Below are 21,896 nucleotides of genomic sequence, written 5' to 3' on the forward strand. Positions count from 1 at the left end.
ACGAACGGGATCATCCCACCGGTATAGGTATAATGTAATATATATATATATATATATATATATATATATATATAAACGGGAACGTTATATATAACATAGCACCTTCGACCGGGTATTAATTATTAACATTAAATTCGTTCGTCTACGATCCATTGTCCTCGCGTAAAACTACGGACACAAATAATATTATTATTACAATAGAATATCGTACGAATAGTAAGGTTTCTGGTGGCACAATCATTATTATTCGGTTCTCTCTTTCCCCCCTCGGTCATAATAATAATATACAAACAGGTATATTCGCGCGCACGCGCAGCATCTCTTGTCTCTAGACCCTTTTCAAAGATTTCAATACCCACAGAGTCTCTCCCTCGTGGTGTGCGCTTTTTTTTTTCATTTTCATACGTACACTTTCGCCTTCTGTCGTCGCTTTGGTAGGCGCGACACCTATACACAATAATATAAGCACGCACACATACATATAACACACATATACGCATTATAATGTATACACACACAGAATATACTCGTATAATATATACGTATACACCGTACACATTATCCTCGAACTCCACCACTAATTGCCCGATAGCGCGTCTTTTGTCTCACACCCTCGCGGTGCACACTACCCCCCACCGTCAGTTATCCTGCGTTTGTCTACGTACGTGTTCTCGACGCCTCCTCTCGACATCATCCTCCCCTCTTGGTTCAACCGGCCTCGTTGCAGTCTCTGCGCAAAATTATATAACTGCGGAAGCGACGATGCATTTATATATATTATTATGTTGTTGTCGCCAGACCCGGCGAACCGAATAAAACGCGTCGCAAACTTCACCCTCGCACACGAGAACTACGCCGCGGCCGTTTTCTAAAACAGTTCTTTTGTACAGCCAGCTGAACGCCACCCCTTTCGTCGTGCGCGAAGAGAGACTTATCGGCGGCGAACCGACCATTTTCGCTGCAGTATTATAATACATACATATATATGTATATTTATATATATATATATATATATGTAATTTAGGGTAGGTACACCTATTGTATACACGATAATATAATAACATAATGACGTTATTATATTGTATACATTAATAGGTACACGTCGTACGCGATAATAATATAATGGGTTGTCGCCGTTTTACGTCATTGAGTTTAAATGTATATAAAAAAAAATAACTATGTTCTTAATATAATTTTTTAATCTAAGTTTAGTTTTTTTCGAGCACAATAATTAACGACAATACCTCCTTAGTACCACGTATAATGATATAAGATATTATTATATGTGCATATCTTTAAAATTTTCAGTAAGTACTAAATACAAATTATCTGTTTACATCGTTGATAAATTTATTAAAATTATAAATAAACGATGTATTTATTTATACATATTATATGGTTCAATAATGATTTCACTATACCTTCTGTAAATAAATATTTTGTTAACCTAAATGTATAACTATTCAAATATAACATATACGCTACGTTGAATCAACAATATTTTATTTAAGTGTTTATAAATACGCGATAAAATCATCGATGTCACACAAACGTATAAAAATTGTTCAAACAATTCGAAAAATATACTCCTCGTCGAAGATATGGTGGAAAAACGAACATTGTATTTTCGAGAAATACTATATATTTTATAAGAAAGAGATTTATGAATTTATATTTCAAACAAATGATTTAAAATTGTATTTGTCGTGCACGTAAAATAGTAAATACGAGTTATCATTTCGTAGTTTGTACATCGGATCAAGTGTGTACCTACAAAAGAAAGTAAGTATACAACCGAGCTCAAACTTTGTACGTCTTAAAATGTAAAACCATCGGAGACGACGGTTGCAAACAATATTTTTTGAACTTTGCCGCTCGTTGAAAAATACATAAATTTTGAACAATACATTGTTATTTATTACGCGTTACCGTATAAGCTGTTGGAGGATTATGGTTATTTTTTTACCGTAGACATAGGGCTTTGTAATAATAATAATAATAAAAGAAGAAAACTTTCTTCTTGTATACGAAGAACTAAGCTGCGTGCTTCGTGGAGTCCTTATAGTGCACTGCACGCGACTGATCCCGGGAAAGGGCTAGTAGGATAGATGTTTTATAAAATGGATTTTACCGTTTTAAAATAATAAAAAATTACTTACTACTAAACGAGACGACGCTTTTTACATTAGTTATTATTCAAAGCTCAACGTTTATTTATTGCACCTCCGCTCATCGTTGCCCATGTCAAATTCATGTTTGCTCTTAATTAAATTCAAAAGTAACACTTAACAAATACTTCAAAGTGGTATTAAATATTTAGCCATAGAATAAAACATTCGAACTGGAAGTATACTACGCAGTTTTAGTCAGTAGTAGGTATTAGTTGATTCTAGCGAGAATACAGTAATATTCGAGTAATCTGCGTAAATGCGATATTAAAGATAGAGCGCGTGGCCAGACAGTCGCTTAGGTCAAATTTATATAATCTATGTATTTGTATATTATACAAACATAGTATATCATTGCCCTAGGGATTAAGTACTTGAGAAGGTATATTATCACAATTGTTATACCTAGTTTGTGTTGATCTCATTAAGATATAACTTGGGATGAGATTCAATTATGTATACTCTGCTAACATAATTTTATTTTTGAAAAATAATGAATAAAGTATACACGAGATAATTTAATATTGCGTCTTTTCTTACAAAATCGATAAATTATATGTCTCAACATCAATTATAAATGAAAATGTAATCGCCCATATTCACGAAAAATTCAAAATTGGAATTGCAAAAAAACAAATATAATAAAATTAGAATATTGAGCTCGTTTATTATTTTTTCAATCGAACGTTATTGATAACATTGACACTTAACAGTATTAATATTAATTGTAATGTACAAAGTTATACTTAAATAATGAAATTCATTTACTGCGCATGCTCGAGAAAATAGTACCTACGTCAAAAATGTAAATGTAGCTTATAACGTTGCAATATATTTAGGATAAGATTTATCGTGTACCATTTGCAGGCACTATTATTTATTTGTATATTACAATTTCTTTCGTACTTGGCCGTTCCATACGTATATTTCAAAGCTCACTCGTAATAATACGTCAACAAAAAATAGCATGGTATATTTTGTGAGATTTATAAATACATGGACCTTTTTTTCAATTTTTTTTTTAATTTTTTCAACCCTAAAAGGTCGTTTCCCTATATATTAGAGGGCATAATATGAATATTATTATTTTATTTTTATTTTTTTTTTTGTTGCGAGCAAGTTTTCCTTCAAAAGTCGTTATATTATATCATCCGCTCGTCGTATTCACGTCTAATTACACACGGTCGATCAATATTTTGCAAACGACGACGCGTTTGATCATTTTTTTGCCGTTTCTAAAGCTTTAAAAAACACAAACATACACACACCAGAAATAAAAAATTATGGATTTCAAAAATTATGATATAGCCGATATAGGTAGGTACGCATTGCGCACATTAATATGATTATAAACGTAGAGTTTACCGATTGTCACAGTTATTTCGTTGTACAATATGTAGGCATATAGTAATAATATATTACGTTATTGGTGCGACAGACATAAAATAAAACGCATTAAACCGACGGTAAATTATTGAACAGGAGAACTCTGATATGTGTATATGTATATAGTATTTATAGGTACAGCATGTAAATACGTGTTAATATTATCTATAAAACGTGTTGTGCATGTGTTTTTTGTGCTCTCTATTGCCATCATTGATTTTTACAAGGCTGTGTGCCCTTAATTGATAAGGGCTATATTTTATTATAGGATTAAAAGCATGATGGTCTAGATCTATGATATCACGCGCATGGTGGTTAGCCCATTTCATGTTGATAATATGACGGAGCAGGAATCATTGGCTTGAAATTGGTAAAGGATCATATTATATTTATCCTTAAAAAGCTTGAACGAACCAACGTGATAAATCGACGGAAAAATCGAAAAGTATATGTGAGATCCTATGGAAAAAAAAATCAATGTTTGGCAAAGACTCAATTTTCGCGGTGTATTTATTGTGCCACGTGTAATATATAAATAATTTATAATATTTTTTTTTCTGAAGCTCTTGGTGAAAGCTGAATTAAAGTAATTTATTTGAAAATCGTTTAATAATCTAATTTTATTCACAACAAACTATCGCTGGATAATATCGTATCGTTTGTAAAAATAATATTATGCGCACAAAGACGTTAATGAAATACAAATTTAAATAAAAATACGATTTTCTTTGAGAAGTAATCACTTTATACATAGGTTTTACATTTTTATGAAGAGTACATAAATACGAAAAATTGCAAGTAGTTTCAAATATCAAAGAGAAATCCCTTAAAACCTATTGAAAAATAATGAAAATAGTAATATCAATGAAGTATTATTCAAGAATATAAAACTAAAATATTTACAAACAATGAAGGTATAATCGATATATTCATATATTATAGATATCACTTAGGTTTATTTAAATTGAGATTATATACTCTTTATATATCTTTAAAAATGTTATAGAGTTAAAATTCTCAACAACAAAACAATTATACTTAATAATTGTAAAAAGGATATAATTTACTGTTATTATATTTATTATTATCTATATTTTTTAGAATAGCTAAATTAATTCATCTTGTATAATATCATACATACAATTATGGTATTTAAATTAAAAAAAAAAATAGTGAAATTCAACTTAGCTAAGAGATATTCACCTGCTATATCCTTAAAATCAGTACACCCTATAATGTCCTTAAAATGTATTTTAAATTTATATCAGTACAAGTATAAATAATATATTTATACATCAGATTATACAATTCATCTTGTATTAAATGTACTTACAACCGTTAATTTACTTATATTTATTGTATAAAATCATGCATAAATATTTTATTATATTTTATTATGACTCAATCAACGAACATTTATACTTGTGTGCAAATATTGATAATGTCGGTAAAGAACAAGCGGTACGCTATTTATAATTAAATTGAATAACCAAAACTTAGAGCATAAGATAAATATTTAAATATTACTAAATAAAAAGTTCAAAGGATAGAAATCAGAATTCTCAAAAAAAACCATTGCAAAGGGAATGCAAGTTTTGCACAAGTCAGGCGTATAATGCATTTTGAGTTCTTTTAAAATGCTTTAAATATTTAAAGGAAACGGTGCAACGGTGACAACGATAAGAGCTTGGGGAAAGCCGACTTATCGTGCTTTTTTAAGTCTCTCTTACTGGCTCCCACTCTATCTGTCTCTCTTACAGTTACTCTACATGCGCGTTATTTATAAATATATATATATATATATATATATATATATATGTATCCCTCTATTTGTGTTTTCCTCTCGTCTCTGCATCTCTTCGATAAAGAATACAGATTATCGCCTTAAATACAGACGACCGACTACCAAAGAGGTATTATATTGTATCGTCATGAGTATTCTGCGAGTATCCAAAAGGATTTGACCTGAGTAAACACACCCCTTATAATTCAAAAAAACTGGGATTTCTCGACGCCGTTCCAATGTGTGAGAAAACAGCGGTGCTGAACAATATATCAAATCCCTTGACATCGTCATTTTCCTCACCGTTCTCGCTTACATAACATCACTCCGGGGCCGAAGAACGTTCATATTTATAGCTGGTTTCATAAAAACGCCCAGGGCTTAGGGTGGTGGCAATGGCGGTGGTGGTGGCCAAAAACTTTTTCCCATTACACAAAACGAGGCTTTAAGTTTCATTCCATCCCTCTCTATGTTATTTATTGAGTCCGGCGCGAACCGCTGTTCCAATTAAGGTGGATTAAACGGCCGCCAAAACTTACAATGATATTTTTCGAACGGCTAAAGTTTTCGGAATTGCTTTTTTTCTTCACGCACAACAACAGAAAGCTATGATAGTATCCACGAGAATTGTTCAACCACCCTACAACCGTATATTGACCTAAATGTTCAACCGGGAAGATTCATAATATGTCACCAGCCGCTAGCAGTTACATTCTTAAAGTAGCTGCAAATCATAAGACCATAACGCTGTCGTTAAATATTATGAACAAATTTTAAAAAGTTAAAATATTCTTTTTTATAAAAATTTATAAAAAAACCACGTGGACAAGAATCAAAGACCGGGTATTTGGCACTAATTTTACTTTGGTAATATGGGCGTAAACCAAGATCAGTAATCAATTTTATAAAATAAAATACATGTTATAGAAATATAAAATGTTAAAAATACAACAGTTGAAATATGATTCTAAGCAAAGGAAGTTTTATTATTTTTATATTTTTAAAACTTTTAAAAATGACTTACAAATAATATAAACATAAAGATTTCAAACATTAACAGAAAATAGTTGATGGTTCAGAATATAATTTATTATTTGATTATTTTATAATAATTTATTACATAGCTGCTATAATATTATATAGAAATCCCACAGTTAAATGTAATTTAAATATTCCTAAACAAAATAAACTGTTTAGATAAAGTTTTTGATATAACTATACACATCGATATGTTTTAGTTTATTATAGAAACTCATTCTATAGTGATATTAATTTTGATTAAATAATATTTAATTAATTTTTTTCAATGACAAGTTAAAAATAACAACAAAATATTAAACTATAAACTTGAATAAAAATGCATGTAAATTATTATATGGTACTCTCGAGTTTGAGTTAAAAATTGCAATTTAAATATATAAAATATACATAAAAATGGTTAAGCAATAGAAATACACGTTTTTTTATTTAAAATTTTAAATATGTAAACTTAAAATAAATTATTTTCTATGGCGAATTTAATAGACCTTACATTATTATAACACAAATTTCCGCTATAATAGCTGCATTGAGAGGAAAAGTTTTGTCGATTGTAAAACAGACCACGACTTTGGGATGATGCGATGGTTCCTTTAACCGGATAAGAGTTGGCAATGCATTAGTACACCCAGTCTGTTTATCTTACCAGAATCGAGAATATATATATATATTATATATAAGAAAATCAAGTCCCGGCCAAAGTGGTACGTTTGTTTAGTGAAGTTCACTGTGCAAACTCAAATGTTTGGGGTCAAATATCGGACTGGATTAGAGGTGCTTGGATTTCCGATGGATTTTTTGAAAGTAAGTGAGAGTGAAAAAATATTAGTTATAGGTATATGTGGGATAGGAGCAATGGGATTTTTCGTTGGGGTGGCCGAAGTTTCTTGTTGTCCATTTTCTTTGACAGTGGACCACTTTGTCATGTGACGAAAATGCAGCTCTCTCACTCACTCCCTCTTTTTGTATACTATACATATTTAAATATTAAATGAATAAATAAATACAAATACAACTTTAGTAGCTATATTCCAAGTGAGAAAAATACTTTTGGGTGCATAAAATAACACTGGGAAATAAAAAATAAATATTCAATATAACTAAAAATCAAGAATTCATTGATAAGGGTATAAATAACTAATTTTCAACAGATCTGCTACTTTTGGTTCAATGGATATTTCATTGTTTAATTGGAAATAATTAGTTATTGCTTTTTAATTGAGTAAAAAAAATTGTTAAAGATTAACTAATATTATCCAATTTATTTACTTGTAGTCAATATTTAGTAGTTTTATCATTAACAAAATAGTTACAAAATATTTTTTTATAAACTAAATTATAATGATAATGAGTATTTAAATATACTTGTGCATACAGACTATCAACAAATCTAATTGACATATTTATCTGTCTATCCCTTCCATACAAGTTGTCACTAAATACTAGTACACTACACTTGGAATATTTCTTATAAATATTTTTAAATAATTTTATAAAAATATTATACATATTTAACGTACACTATAAAATACAATTAAAAATATGTAAATATTGAAAACATGATATTAATTTCAAGTATAATGAAAAGTTTAGTTTTTATTATGAGTTTCACTTGGTTAATAAATAATTATAATTCCTGCAGTCTTATACCAGATTTATACGTATTCATATTCATAAGTAAAACTATTTAATAATTTATGTTACTAAGGATATTTAAGAGTCATTAAAGTCTATATTATATAAAAGTTATAAAATTATTTTAATTAATTTTCAATTACGTTACTTATTTCTATTAGTCCAAAACATTAGTTATACAGTTGTTATTTGAATAGGACTTTAAATGTACGATTAAAATCTGAATTGAATACGTTTATTTATAAACATATTTACATTGGAATAGTATAAACTATTATAGTATCGACTGATTAATACAAATATCTTATTCAAATAACGCCATAACTTACAGATAGTATTCGTATAAAGGACTTATAATATTATAATATTATGTTTCTAGATACACAAATAATGATAATATACATCAATGGATACTACTGCATTTTCCAGAGTAGTATATTATAATACTTACATTAACATTTTACTCCTACATTTATTTTACTTATTTATTTTTAAAAATAATTACTTATTTATTTAAGATCTTTAGTCTAGTTATATATTCATATTTATTTAACGTAAATATACTGATGAATTATTATTGACTTTTTGTTTGAATTATTTCTAAGAAATTGTTGTAGAAATTAACACATCAATCACCGTATTAAATGTAAAATATAATCGTATTGCATTTGTTGTAATCATGTTTTAACCATGGATTTTCCTCGACTAACTTCATCTCAAAATCAAATTATTCTTATTTTACAATCAATTCAAAATAATTTTAACAAGAGTTACGGATCAATCACAGCTGTAACAACGTGACATTAACATACCAAAATCCGTGAAATCACTATATTAATTCCTTTGTAATCTTAAACTAACTATATATAACTATAATAAATAAGATTATGTAAAATATTTCTTACCTTATTGATTTATTTAAGTTTAAATTTTCAAAATCCACTTGAAACAATCTGTAAAAATAATATAAACCAATAAATTATTAATTAATTAATATAACTATATGATTAGTTAAAATTATTTAATTATTTTGTTTGGTACTAAATATTTAATTTATATTGTTTAAATCTGATCCAAACACATTTTTATTTAAGTCAATATTTATTATAAATTAGTTTGTTACTAATATTATTGATTGGTGTCATTTTACTCGTAAAGTCAAGATATAACACTTGTACTATAGTAACTTAACAACCATTATAATATGTTTATTGTTTATACATTTTAAAATTATTGTGATAATTTAATTCTAGACTTATAAAATTTACTAACTAGCTAAACAATAATTTTATTAAATTATGATATAATCTCAACATAATATTGATTTAAAAATTTCATTGTATTTTATAGGAAAAAATGTTTAGCATTTATATTGGTTTTTATATTATGTGTATTGAATCGATATGAATACATATATTTTATCAACGCGATAATAAATGGAATCTTCTCTTTTTAAAACGATTGCAATAGAAAACATTGTAATTAGAAAACGTTGATAATTATTAAATTATCCACATCTATATACATATCACATCCATATCTATATCTATATTATTGTTTTATTTTCTTCTTAACGCTTAACAGTTATGTATAAATCTTAGTTATATGTCAACGTGTACCTGGTTAGAATTTTCAATTAAAATGCTTCACGGTAAAAAATACTAAATTTATTCGATCCTAGTAAAAAGCTTAACCGCTTTAAATCAATATTGAGTGCTATATATGGTGAGTTATGGGTTTGAACTTCTACAGAAATTATTTGTATACCTATATTATATATATATATATATACATAGATGGGCTCCTTGGTACATTTTATTTCAAATTTAATTAGGTTTTTAATATAAATTATAAACCATTGGCCCTAGTAGTTCACTATTATGGTTTCGACATTTTGTAATGTAAATTTAATTTAAAAACATGCAATATATATTTTCCCAAACAGTTTCGGAAGAAAACTACCTATCAATAAAAAATTAATAAAACTATATTATACGAAGTAATATAATTTGATTTATACGATGTCAGCCTCATATTTTTTTTTGCAAACTCAATTTGGACATCAATGTCCAACGCGTTTTATTTCAACTTTAATTTCCGAAAGGAAAATGTATGTCCCTGCTATCCCCGCGTCATGCTACGAACTTCAGTGGCAACAGTAGTGGTGGGAATCGACTTGTTCTATAATTGATTTAAAAACGTCACATAAACAGAAGGAAGGGTAATTTAGTTATGGAGAATATAATATCTACGATATATTGTAGTAGTTGTATTGAAAACCACTCATATTTTTTTTTGTTTCTATCGCAGAAGAGAGAAATCGCTTAGTGACATTGTTATACGGTTGCAACGGCGATGGGTCTGTGTCTGTTTCTTTTTTAACGTTTTATTTTTCCCCTTTTGACGGCATATATTCACGATCTGGGGGAAAAACGAATGAAAACGAATTAAAGTTTAATAATAAAAAAGGAAAGAATAAAGGGAGAGTCTGAAAACAAGCCGTTTTCCGCACAATAAAATACGTATGGAATCGCAATTGGCAATGGTGGAAAAGGTTAAGGGAGCGGGGGTGGCTGATAGGAAAAAACAAAGGAAAATCGTCTGGCGAAAAAGACAGTATCACCACCGTTAAAAATCTAAAAACTCGCATAAAACCGCAAAGTACCTAGCAAAAAATTAATAATGAACTATCTCTCTTTCTCTCATCCCAAAGAATATCTAATATGAGTATTACGCTTTTTTATATGTGTTTTTTGTGTACCTCAATTTCTACAAAAGCTACAAGACAACGTGTGGTAGACAGTCGACAGATGGTAGGGGACAGATTCGGCCAATACAATGTTATAGGCCACTCTTTCCGTAAAATTGTCATGTCAACTTCCAACTTTACCTGAATATGACTAAAGCTTATAGCTTCTACCCCTATTACAGTATGCGGAGTGAACGTGTGCGTTTAATCATACATATCGCATATGCACACACATGCGCGTACGAAGGGATTCCAAATAGCCTCTTGACGCTATGTGAGAAAGTATTTATATTTTTATACACATTTTTAATGTATACTTTATATACAATATATAGAAAATATGCATATATATATATATATATATATATCACGTTATTTCGACTTCCACAGAACACATTAGAAAAAAGTATCGTTACGAGTTTGTGTATGTCTATTTTTTTTTAACGAGTCATGATTGAAATTAATAAACACTACTGCTGCGGTAGCGGTGGCGTGACGAGGCGTACGGTATTATACCATATTAGGGGTATCAAAAAAAATAAGAGACTGTAAAATCAAGTATAATAATGTATTTTAAACACAATATGCAGGTGGTATATGTTATTTAGTAAATAATATGTAACAATGAAATAATAACTATTGGCTTGCGCATAATATGCACGTGCTTTTTACTATGCTTATTATAATATTAATATATTTGTACGCATGCACAACTTGTATAATACCATATTAAATGTTGGTTATTCGAGTGATTATAACTACGGCATAATGAAAAATCTAAATCGGTGGAATTAAACTCGGCATAGTGTATTATATGGCGCAACGCAAAACACTCTCAGAAAATAATGATTTTTAATTTTGTTTCACATTAATTTAGTGACATTATTATTATATTATAACATACTTATATAATATATATATATATATATATATACGTCCTGATACAGCACCACGTCAATTCGTTTATTTTACGAGTTATCAAACTATTTAATCGTTCAACTATATGTATCTTTAATGATTTGTAATGGAATAAGAATCAACAGTAGTCATGTTTAACATAATATAGTGTGGTATAATGTATAATATGTACACGGAAAAGGTCGAAACCGTGATAAATAAAAGTGAAATTAACGAGTTTTCATTTATTTTATTGTCACAGCTAAACATAAATCTTGATTATTAATGCTATTAATTTTACACTGTAGTTGACAACAATATATATAAATATATATGAATTTGGATAATCCACGAGTTACGTATTTTCAATTGGATATCTAGTAGATCCGACTCATTAATCATTTTAAAATGACTTTTTCACAAAACAATTTCAAACTTGTTTGTGATTTTATTACTTCTGAAAATCTGAAACAATGTATACTATATACGATGTACTATAATGTCTATAATGTATATAAACATTGCACCGCTTTTTACAGGCTAATTAGACACGAAATAATAAAATAAGAATAACATAATATAAATGTTTGATTGGTATATAAATTAGTTATTTTTAGAACTCAAAATATAGTTGATTCAAAAACCAATGCGTTTTTATACACTCCGAGAGTACTGATTAAAAATAATCGTTGAAATAATTCATTACGTAATATTAATAATGTAACCCATACATAATATACAGTTAAGATATATTGATCGACTGAATACGGAATTATGAAATTCTACGAGTTATTTTAATTTATTAAAGCATTAAAAAAGGTATAACTTATGTCGTTAATTTTTATATTTTTACAGTGATTAAACGGAAAATAAGTTTTATTTTTTATGCATTTCAAGAGTTAGTTTAATTTTTTGTGTTAAAAAATGTTAACTATTTATCAGTATGTATGACTATATTAACACAACTATATCTAGAAATTGTTAATCAAATAACAAACTTTTAAATATTATTATGCACACTAAAAATTATAATAAATCACTTTATTTATTAAACTTATAATAATTAGTATGATTTTTAATGATTTAATAAATTACTTAGATAAATTTATATTAATATAAAATACATTTTTCTATTTTTAGTGACAAATAATATAACGTTATAAAAATAATATTTTAAGATTTTATCCGTATTAGCATTAAATAATTCACACAATATTATATACTTATCACTCATATCAGATTTTATTATAAACGTCTGCGATTGTATATAAAACTTTTTTTCCTTCCAAAACTCATAAAAAAAAAATATTGTTAATAAATACAGACCTCAAAAAAAATAATGTAATTATACATTACATAAGAAGAATACACGTGATCAATTATTTGAAGACGCATAAAGAATATTTGTGTTTGTTATGCACCACGTATTCACCTACTGGCACCTATTATATATGCAGCTATGCAAAAAAATCATAAAATATTATAGACATTAATAATAACAACATGTTTTGCGGAATTCGTATTGTACTTTATGATCTATATAGCTGCATTGTGTCTATGTCTGATACCAGAAATTATGAGTTATAATTCGTGAAACATTAAAATAATATTTTAGTGGAACGATTGAAAATGAATTGTTTTTTATATAATATGACTGTAGTGAAATAAATGTGGGAAATATTATATTTCATACGGTTGAAAAAAGGGTAGATAATTTCACGTAGGTGTAGCTAGCTTTGATATTTTAGTTTGTAACAAGTATTGGAATGCAAGGATTTCCGGGAACCAAATGAAAAATGTTACATTATTAAAATCAATGAAAACGCATCAGAATAATTTCTGTTTTGAAATATATTATTATATCATTAATTTATTATTATCCTCAAAGTGAAAAGTAATGAAAGTAATATGGTGCTACAAATCACAATTTAGACATGTCTTTGTATATTACAATGTTCTAAATGTTCTATTCAAAGTGTATGTACATTTCCATTGGGCGGAGTATCTTAAATTACCGAAGAAAATCAGTACAGCTCAGGGCTGTAAATTATAATCGCTCTGCCGAGGAAATATATGAGCCCGTCCCGTGAAAATCGGTGCGTATTATCTCGAAGCGCACTAGTGTTTTTGTCATGATTATATGTCATTATCTTAAACGCGCGAGCCACTCGGAATATTTAATGTACCGAAAAGTACCCGACACGATACCGAAAGTGGATAATAATAATATTATATAGTGTTTCAAAAATAATAGACACGCACACAACACATTTTGACTGATCGATAGAATTTGAATTTGATAAGTTCCGATATACACACATTCTATTAAACGTGGCACTTGGTGAATAATGCATAATATTACTATATTTCAAAGAGTAAATAATTAGTGTGAACCAAATTAATTACACAGTCAACAACAGTTTTGAAGTTGGTAGAACATTGTTTTTCCAACACTAATTTACTAGATTAATAACGTTAATTAAGTATAGTGGTTTAGGTCAGTATAATAAAGTTGTTCGGAATCTCAGTCGTTTAACTTGCGCTAAGAATATTTTTCGAACAAACTATCAGTATTTTAGCTAATTAATCAATAGTTATTTTGAGTGGATTTTGTTATTTTATACTCAGACGCGTACCTATTTGATAAACAATCCTAACCTAATCTATTCCCTCTCCCAATATTAGGCATATTTCAGCAAGATGCGTAGTAGTGAGATTTAGTTATTTTGTTGTTAAACCACTTGAAAATGTTAAACTGCGTTTAAATCCATTGTGACTTTACGGCGTTTAATGAAACTATTCAACAGCTAGAAGTCGGCATCTGCCTATAATTTATAAAACTAAACGACTAAACATAAAGTGTTAATAGCGTCACTTTAATGCACTTTGCGTGGTATATCATTATAGTTTATAAAAACGTCAAATAATTAATTACAGCTTGGAAGCATTACAATGGGCGAGAAAAAAATATTCTCAATGAGGTAAAATTGATGTTGGCATATGATGAATAAGTAAAAAGTGAGAAAAATTAGTTTATGTGATATTATTTAGTATTTGATGGTAATTTAATCACATAATATAGAGACTATTAATTACTTTAAACTTATAATCTTTACGGAATAATCACTATCGCCAAAAATAAATAAAATTGAAATTTTTAGTAGGAAATCTACTTTACAATAATATTATAGTATACATGTTAATTAAATGACAACTGATATGTAATATTTTTCGATTATACACACGATTGATATGACTAATATATAAATTATATTATATAGGATGTTAGATTACAATAATTAATGGTTATTTGATTTGGGACTATAGTATATTATACATATAATATTCACGTTACGGGTACAATAATGCAATACTATCGTAATGTCATTGATTATACAAATATTGTAAACTATCGAAGCTTTGTTAATGTAAATTATAAGATATTATACTTTTCATTAATATCAAAACTGATATTTTGATTTGTTTTCATGACTTCTATTCGAACGTTTCTTCGAAAATATGCTAAACGTTTACCAATAATCACACAGGTTAAAAAAAAAACAAGAGAGCATTCCAGCTAAAGCATTTTGCGAGCCTTAATACTGTAGAACCAAGCATTAAAATAAAATATATTAAATATGAAGGGAAAAAATAATAATTTAAATAAAAAATGATACTGATGATAATTCGTTTTGTTTGTGAATGAATATGTTTATGTTTTTTTTTATCAAAATATAAAATACTTAATAGCAAATTATTATTATGTTTAAATAATAATATCGATAATAAATAAAAAAACTATTCCGAACAATATTAATTGGCAGGTAATACCATTGAGGATACTATTAGCACGGTAAATCATTACCATCATACTATTCAATCATTATAACGGTTGTGGAACAATTTATAAGACGACAACGTAAGAATTGATCTTATTTAATATAATTATGTCGTTAATACCATAAGTACCTATTTAACTTGTTAACGACGTTCCAATAGATACGAGAACAGAAAGCATTACTATAACTACAACTGCAGATCTAAAATTATTAGGACGACGACAAAGTCATCAAAAAATTCGAGACACCGCCGCGGATGACCGTCGCCGAGACACTCTTCAAAAGACCGATTAATCGATTTGTTTTTTTTTTAATCTCAAGGAAAAAAATTAAAAACCACGACGGCAGCGGAGGCTGTGAAATCTCCGTAGGCGACAGCACTCTATACCCGGTTGCTTGTTAAATCGATAATATATTTCAACGAACTGTATACGGCGGTGAACTTTCCAAAGTCTTCTGACAACCTCCATCCACCCCCTCCCCCCGCGCCCGTCGCAATGAAGAGCATTAGACGGTGGTGGTGTAGGCCTACAACGTTCCCCCTCGACATCCCCCGCCCGACAAAACACACTTCACCGTAACTCCACCTCTGCCGCACCCCCGTCACGACTCTGCCGTGGCAGTTTATTTAGCGTTGGCCCGTGTTTCGCGGACGCGTGTACATCCATTTGCTGTGTGTTTCTGTCTCTTGTTTGCCCGTCCGCTTTAAATAATTAATGGACCTTGGCGCGCCAACGCCAAAAACCCTTCGCGGTGCGTCTTCCTAGCCGTCCCTCGCCCGGCGGCGATAGTTGTGGCGGCGGTGGTCCTCTCTTTTTACCTTTTCACACACAAATGCCTTACCGTCGTCACCGTTACATCACGCCGCTGCCCGGATCGTCCTGCTGCCGCTATAGTCGTTATACGACTCTCCTCTTTCGCCTCTCTCGCACCACCTTATCCCCTACCTGGCGTGCAAGAGTTTCGGTTCGTCAAGTGTAATTAAACATCACAGCTATCCCGAAACAATTCCAACGAATACGACTAACTATATATACATAATATACGATTTACGCGTGTGCGGTGGACTACCGCTGTTGTTACCCTTACACACGGTATAGTATATACCTACCACTGTAACATATACGACAACTATGACGAAAACCACGATTTGTTAGCAACCCCACATTGGCGCACTAAATGCGTGTATTATTATCTCTTTCGGCGGTCTGTGCAGCACTCTAGGCTGTATGTATATAATATGTGTATATATATACACCTACGCCGCGGTGCACACATGATGCATCGCAATAACAATTTACTCGATAACGGTTTAAAATTGCACATGCTATCAATTAGAACAACCAACCCTCACGCAGCGCACACATTACCGCTGGATCGTCACGATCCTGACAACGCTCATCCATTCACCCGCGAGTCTGCGTCAAAATTGCCTTTCCGCAGTGCCTTCTCGCGTTTCATGTGTACCACCCGATGCCTAACTCAACGCGTTTCATTCATTATCGCGTCACAATATATTATAATATTATGTTCAACGCACGTAAAGGTAATACATACTAACCACCTGACTGTAGTTTTTAACGTGGTCGGGTGAGCCATATTATTATATACGTTATTAGTTTTCCAAGAAAGGATTTCTATTCCTGAATGACAAGTTTTTCGTAGCTGTGGGTTAGAACACTCGTGCAAGAAGCTTAATATCAATAAAAAGCTGCGTTTTGTTTATATATAAATATAGAACAATTATTAATATATATTTTAAATAATAATTTACTGTATGGAAATGGCTATTAATAATAATTATATTATTATTTGAGTTTGTTCGGCAAATTTTCGAACTCGCTGTCGTATAATAAACAATAATTCGGAAAAAGCGAAGAAGTTAGTGAAGAGTGTGTATTTTTGTGTTGGTAATTTTTAATGTATATTACTATTTATCTTTTGTAGGGCGTTACAAATGTTACAAACTAACCATCCGTTCGCATATTCATGTTATTTTAAAAATATATACACCTGCAGGGTTAGAGTGTATAATATTCACCACCAGCCTCGTTATTTTTCAATGTTAAATTTCTGACGATTCGATATTGCAAGGTTCGTTATGTAGTTCACTTGGTCAGTATAAATATAAGTTGTAGATTGCATATTCGTGTGCGTAATTACTATATAATTATACTTTAAATTATTAACGTGTAAAATCGATCGAGTATCGAATTTCAAAACACATAAATATACGTAAATATACGATATTATATAGCTAAGCAAAACATTAACTCGTCAAATGATTGAGAGCGGTGAAAAACGAACATACGTGTAGTTAATAGAAAGCAAAATACAAAATATTTAATACGCGTATTTATCGCGAAAAAGCAAGCGTGTTTCTTTTTTTGTTTTTTTCCTCGCCGAATCACCGTTCTCGTATCGAACAAGCCGTCAAAATAGCACGTGACTAATACATCAAGATATACATGCAGCTTGTATATTAGGTATACAGTAAATTTAAGCGTAAGCATATAATATATATATAATGTATATTACATATAGCTTGTACGCAAGTTGTTTATTTTGTAGAAAAAAAATCGAAAATTTTGCAAGGCTGCTCTTCTCTCACACGCTATATTTCAATAAAATGTCGCACACATGTAGCTACATCACAGTACCTATTATATTATATTTACTTCGGCATCATAGGAATTTCCTTTTATGAGTTCGTGAAGATTCCTGTTTATGTTTTCAAGTTTTTGATAACTAGTTCCTGCAAAAACTTCCGAACACGGGTGCCGATTTTGTTGTTCTCAAAACCACTGCCGTACAGTCGTCCTAATATGCGGAGACGTAATAATATTACGGTAATATCAAATTAACATAAATATATTTAGTTAATCGTGATTTTTCACAGTCAGTTTTGGAATTAAGTCTTTCAAATCCCTGGATTTGATCCGATGACCAGCTAATCTTTGATCTACTTCTCCACGAAGAATTATTTCTCTATCTTGGATTTTTTTCGTTGCTTTATTTAAAATATTGAACATAGGACAATCTAGACTATTGTATACAAATGTTTTAGGCTTTAGAATGTCTTTATATTAATTACATTTTTGGCGAGTGTATGAGGATGCACGTTTGCCAGTGAACTATTTCGTCGGGTTTCGCGTCTTAAACAACGCTCGTCAAGATTCACAACTATTCACATCTAACTCCCAAATCGATACGCTACACATGTTATATCTATATAGTATATACACTCATGGCGTTGTCAATGTATTATTGTGTACAGCACATATACACATAGATATAGTGAGAGAGATAATATATTATAGTCCATACACTATAGAGAAATCTCTAAAATTCCGATTATACGCGATGCTATACTAAACTATAATATATATATATATATATATATATATATATATATATACTTTATACAAAGATATATATACGCATCTGCTGTTTTGTCCTCGTCATTACGACCCTCCTTTTTTTAACACATCATTTGCACTTAGAGTTTTTTCCCCCCAAGGGTTCTTATTCACTCATCATACACACGCTGCAATCGCCCTCCCTCTGTCAACAGTGTTTCCGCCAACACTTTTCCGTTACAGCACGCGCACTCGTAAGCAATCCACGTGTTACTGGAACAATTTCCCTATAAAATCTGTGTCGAGAAACAAATGTTTTATTTTTCTGAGCATGATGCACATCATCATGGCTGTTTTTTTTATTATTTTTACAATAGTGCAATAAATAGCGAACGTCATTGAATAAAATAAAAAATACGAAAATAACTGTTCGTGCATAAACTAAATTGTGAAAAAAGAAAAATATTGATTTTTTTCAATATTGTTCACCACCATCAATATTATAATACATATTTAAATATTTCATATACGTATTTATAATATTGTTATGATAATTAACAATATTCACTATTTAAATTATTGACGCACCGATGAATCAAAATCGATTTAATAAATATATTCTGAAATCGACGCATCGAAACACCAATGTCTTAAAACAATCAATTGTTTTCTATGCCAAGAATCATAATTTCCAAGAATTTACATATTTTAAATCGAATCCAGCACAATATGTCTTACTATTCCGCTCATATAAGATAACAGAACTTACAAGACCACCTAAGTTATTTTCAATTACCATCAACACGAAGTTTGTTCATAACTTTCCACATTGCTCCGACTAAATGTAAATTTCGGAGTAACAACCCCGGTGTTCACGAATAAATCGTAAGTTGATTTAAACAGAAAACGCGTTCAATCGTGTGTTTTCCGAACTTGTTAACCGTGAGTGTATTATACAAAATTCATTCAAAGCAGTTTAAAGCGGAAAACTTATTTTCAAATAAATAACAGCCTCCTCTCAGATGAAGTTAAAAATCTAAGTATAATAGTTATTTCGAACAACATCTCGCAAGGTGTTTAACTGGAATTTCCACTGAACCTAGGAACTATGATCTGTAAAATGAGTTTATTTTATAAAGATATTTTTCACTCGTCCTTTGTTGTAAATATTTCACGATGAAATCGGGTAATTTTTGTATTAATAAAATTAAAATATAATAAGCTTTATAAACAAATTGTTATAACAATAAAATAAGTTATAAATTATATCTAATGATTTAGAATTATTAAAAGGTGATCTTTCTTAGTTATTTTAATTTCTAACAAATAAATTGTTAAATTTTATTTAAATTCAAATCCAATATTTATTTATTTAAAAAAAAGAATTGTTCACCTTTTTTTTGTGTAAATATAATAAATATTTCTATTTATGCAAACCATAAATACGCAATTCGTTCAATTAAGATTTTCACAATAACAATATGTGATAAACTAATAAATATAACGAAATAAAGGTTCGTTAACAAATCATCGTTATTCCCGTACAAATATAATAAAAAGTATACCCTTTAGACCGGATTTAACTGATATTAATGTATATATTACTGCAGTGCCATATAGCATGCAGGTAGAACACTGTGCCATTATAACTTATGGTTAATCGACTTTGATTTACGCAACGGATATCTTGGAAAATGTCAGGAAACAATTCCCACCAGTAATGCCTTTGATCATTATTTTATATAATAATATATCATGTGTAATCATGCAAACAAGTTGGTTTAATCACCATTCTATCCATTATAAATATTTGCTTAATAATGAATAATGACTAAGTAGTTAAAAAGGTGTTTATTATGTTACACTGTATAATATAAAGATTATTTAATAGGTATGTATTCAATATTTTAAATGAAATGTTAGAATTTAAGGGTCACTTTATTTTCTATTGTATAATGACTTCGTAATAGGAAAACTTAAATTAGTGCAACAAGATATTTGCCAATTACTATTTTCAGTATTTTAATATATTTGGTGATGGACGAGTTTTATACGTTTCCCGATATCTACACTACAATTTTACTCTAATTTAATGTCCAATAAACAAACAATAATTTATTATTTGCGGAATAACATAAATATTTTATACTTAATATTTCAATTACAATAAAAAAATATTTAAAACTCAATAAAATTTAATTTAATCATACGGTTTACTATAAATTCACTAAAATAAAAAAAAATGTAGATAGGTAAGCCAACTCCTTAAAAAGTTAAATCTCTGTTATTTTATAAAATATTTAAGTAATTTATATGTTAATATGTATACAAGTGAAAACTGAAAAGTAATCCATGATTTAATTTTAGCGAAAAATAATTTACCAAATGATAACTAATAATACATAACGACATGTTGTTACTAATTATATCAAATCACACAATTCTTGGTTTAATTATTATGCTCTGTAGGTACTCTGACGTGTACATATTGTGTAGATATACAATTTGTATTATTTCCCTTGAAAAGTTTACATTTGTGAGATCTTGCATAGGCCCCCTTCCTCGGCATAAGCCCTCGTATAAAGTGTAGTGTATTACCGACGTATAGAGAGGTACCTGACTAATATATTATCGTACTGCAATAATCTTCGATCGAATATGTCACGTCGGAGTTCGACAAAAGCCGAAAACGAAACCAATCAAAATAATAGTACGCATAATATACAGTCGCATGCGATAAGACGCCGCCGTTATTTATACTCGAAATCTAAACAATAAACACGAATATACCGCTTTCCGAACGAATCGAGCCCGGAACGTTCTCTTCGTTCAGTTTAAAACCAGATAACATCGTATCCGTTCATGAAAACGGAAAACGATTTTTTCCCGTTCAGTTGTGTCTATCAATCCGTCACGTGCATGTACGACCGCCACACAACATACTTTTATAATATATATTAATATATATATATATTTATTTATATTATTCGTGAAAAACAATGATTCGATATTTATGTTATATTACAAGGTCAGATTGAATTT

General features: G+C 29.5%; 1 protein-coding gene across 1 annotated transcript in view; it reads right to left on the minus strand.

Moving 5' to 3' along the window:
* LOC113555021 (semaphorin-2A) overlaps positions 1-21,896 on the minus strand; it is a 345,931-nt gene that overhangs the window by 223,928 nt on the left and 100,107 nt on the right. Inside the window, exon 4 of the mRNA XM_026959297.1 lies at positions 8,916-8,963. The gene's annotated coding sequence lies outside the window, so the exon portion shown is untranslated. The remainder of the gene's footprint in view (positions 1-8,915; positions 8,964-21,896) is intronic.

The sequence above is a fragment of the Rhopalosiphum maidis genome, chromosome 1, assembly GCF_003676215.2.
Source record: "Rhopalosiphum maidis isolate BTI-1 chromosome 1, ASM367621v3, whole genome shotgun sequence".
NCBI classification, from domain to species: domain Eukaryota; kingdom Metazoa; phylum Arthropoda; class Insecta; order Hemiptera; family Aphididae; genus Rhopalosiphum; species Rhopalosiphum maidis.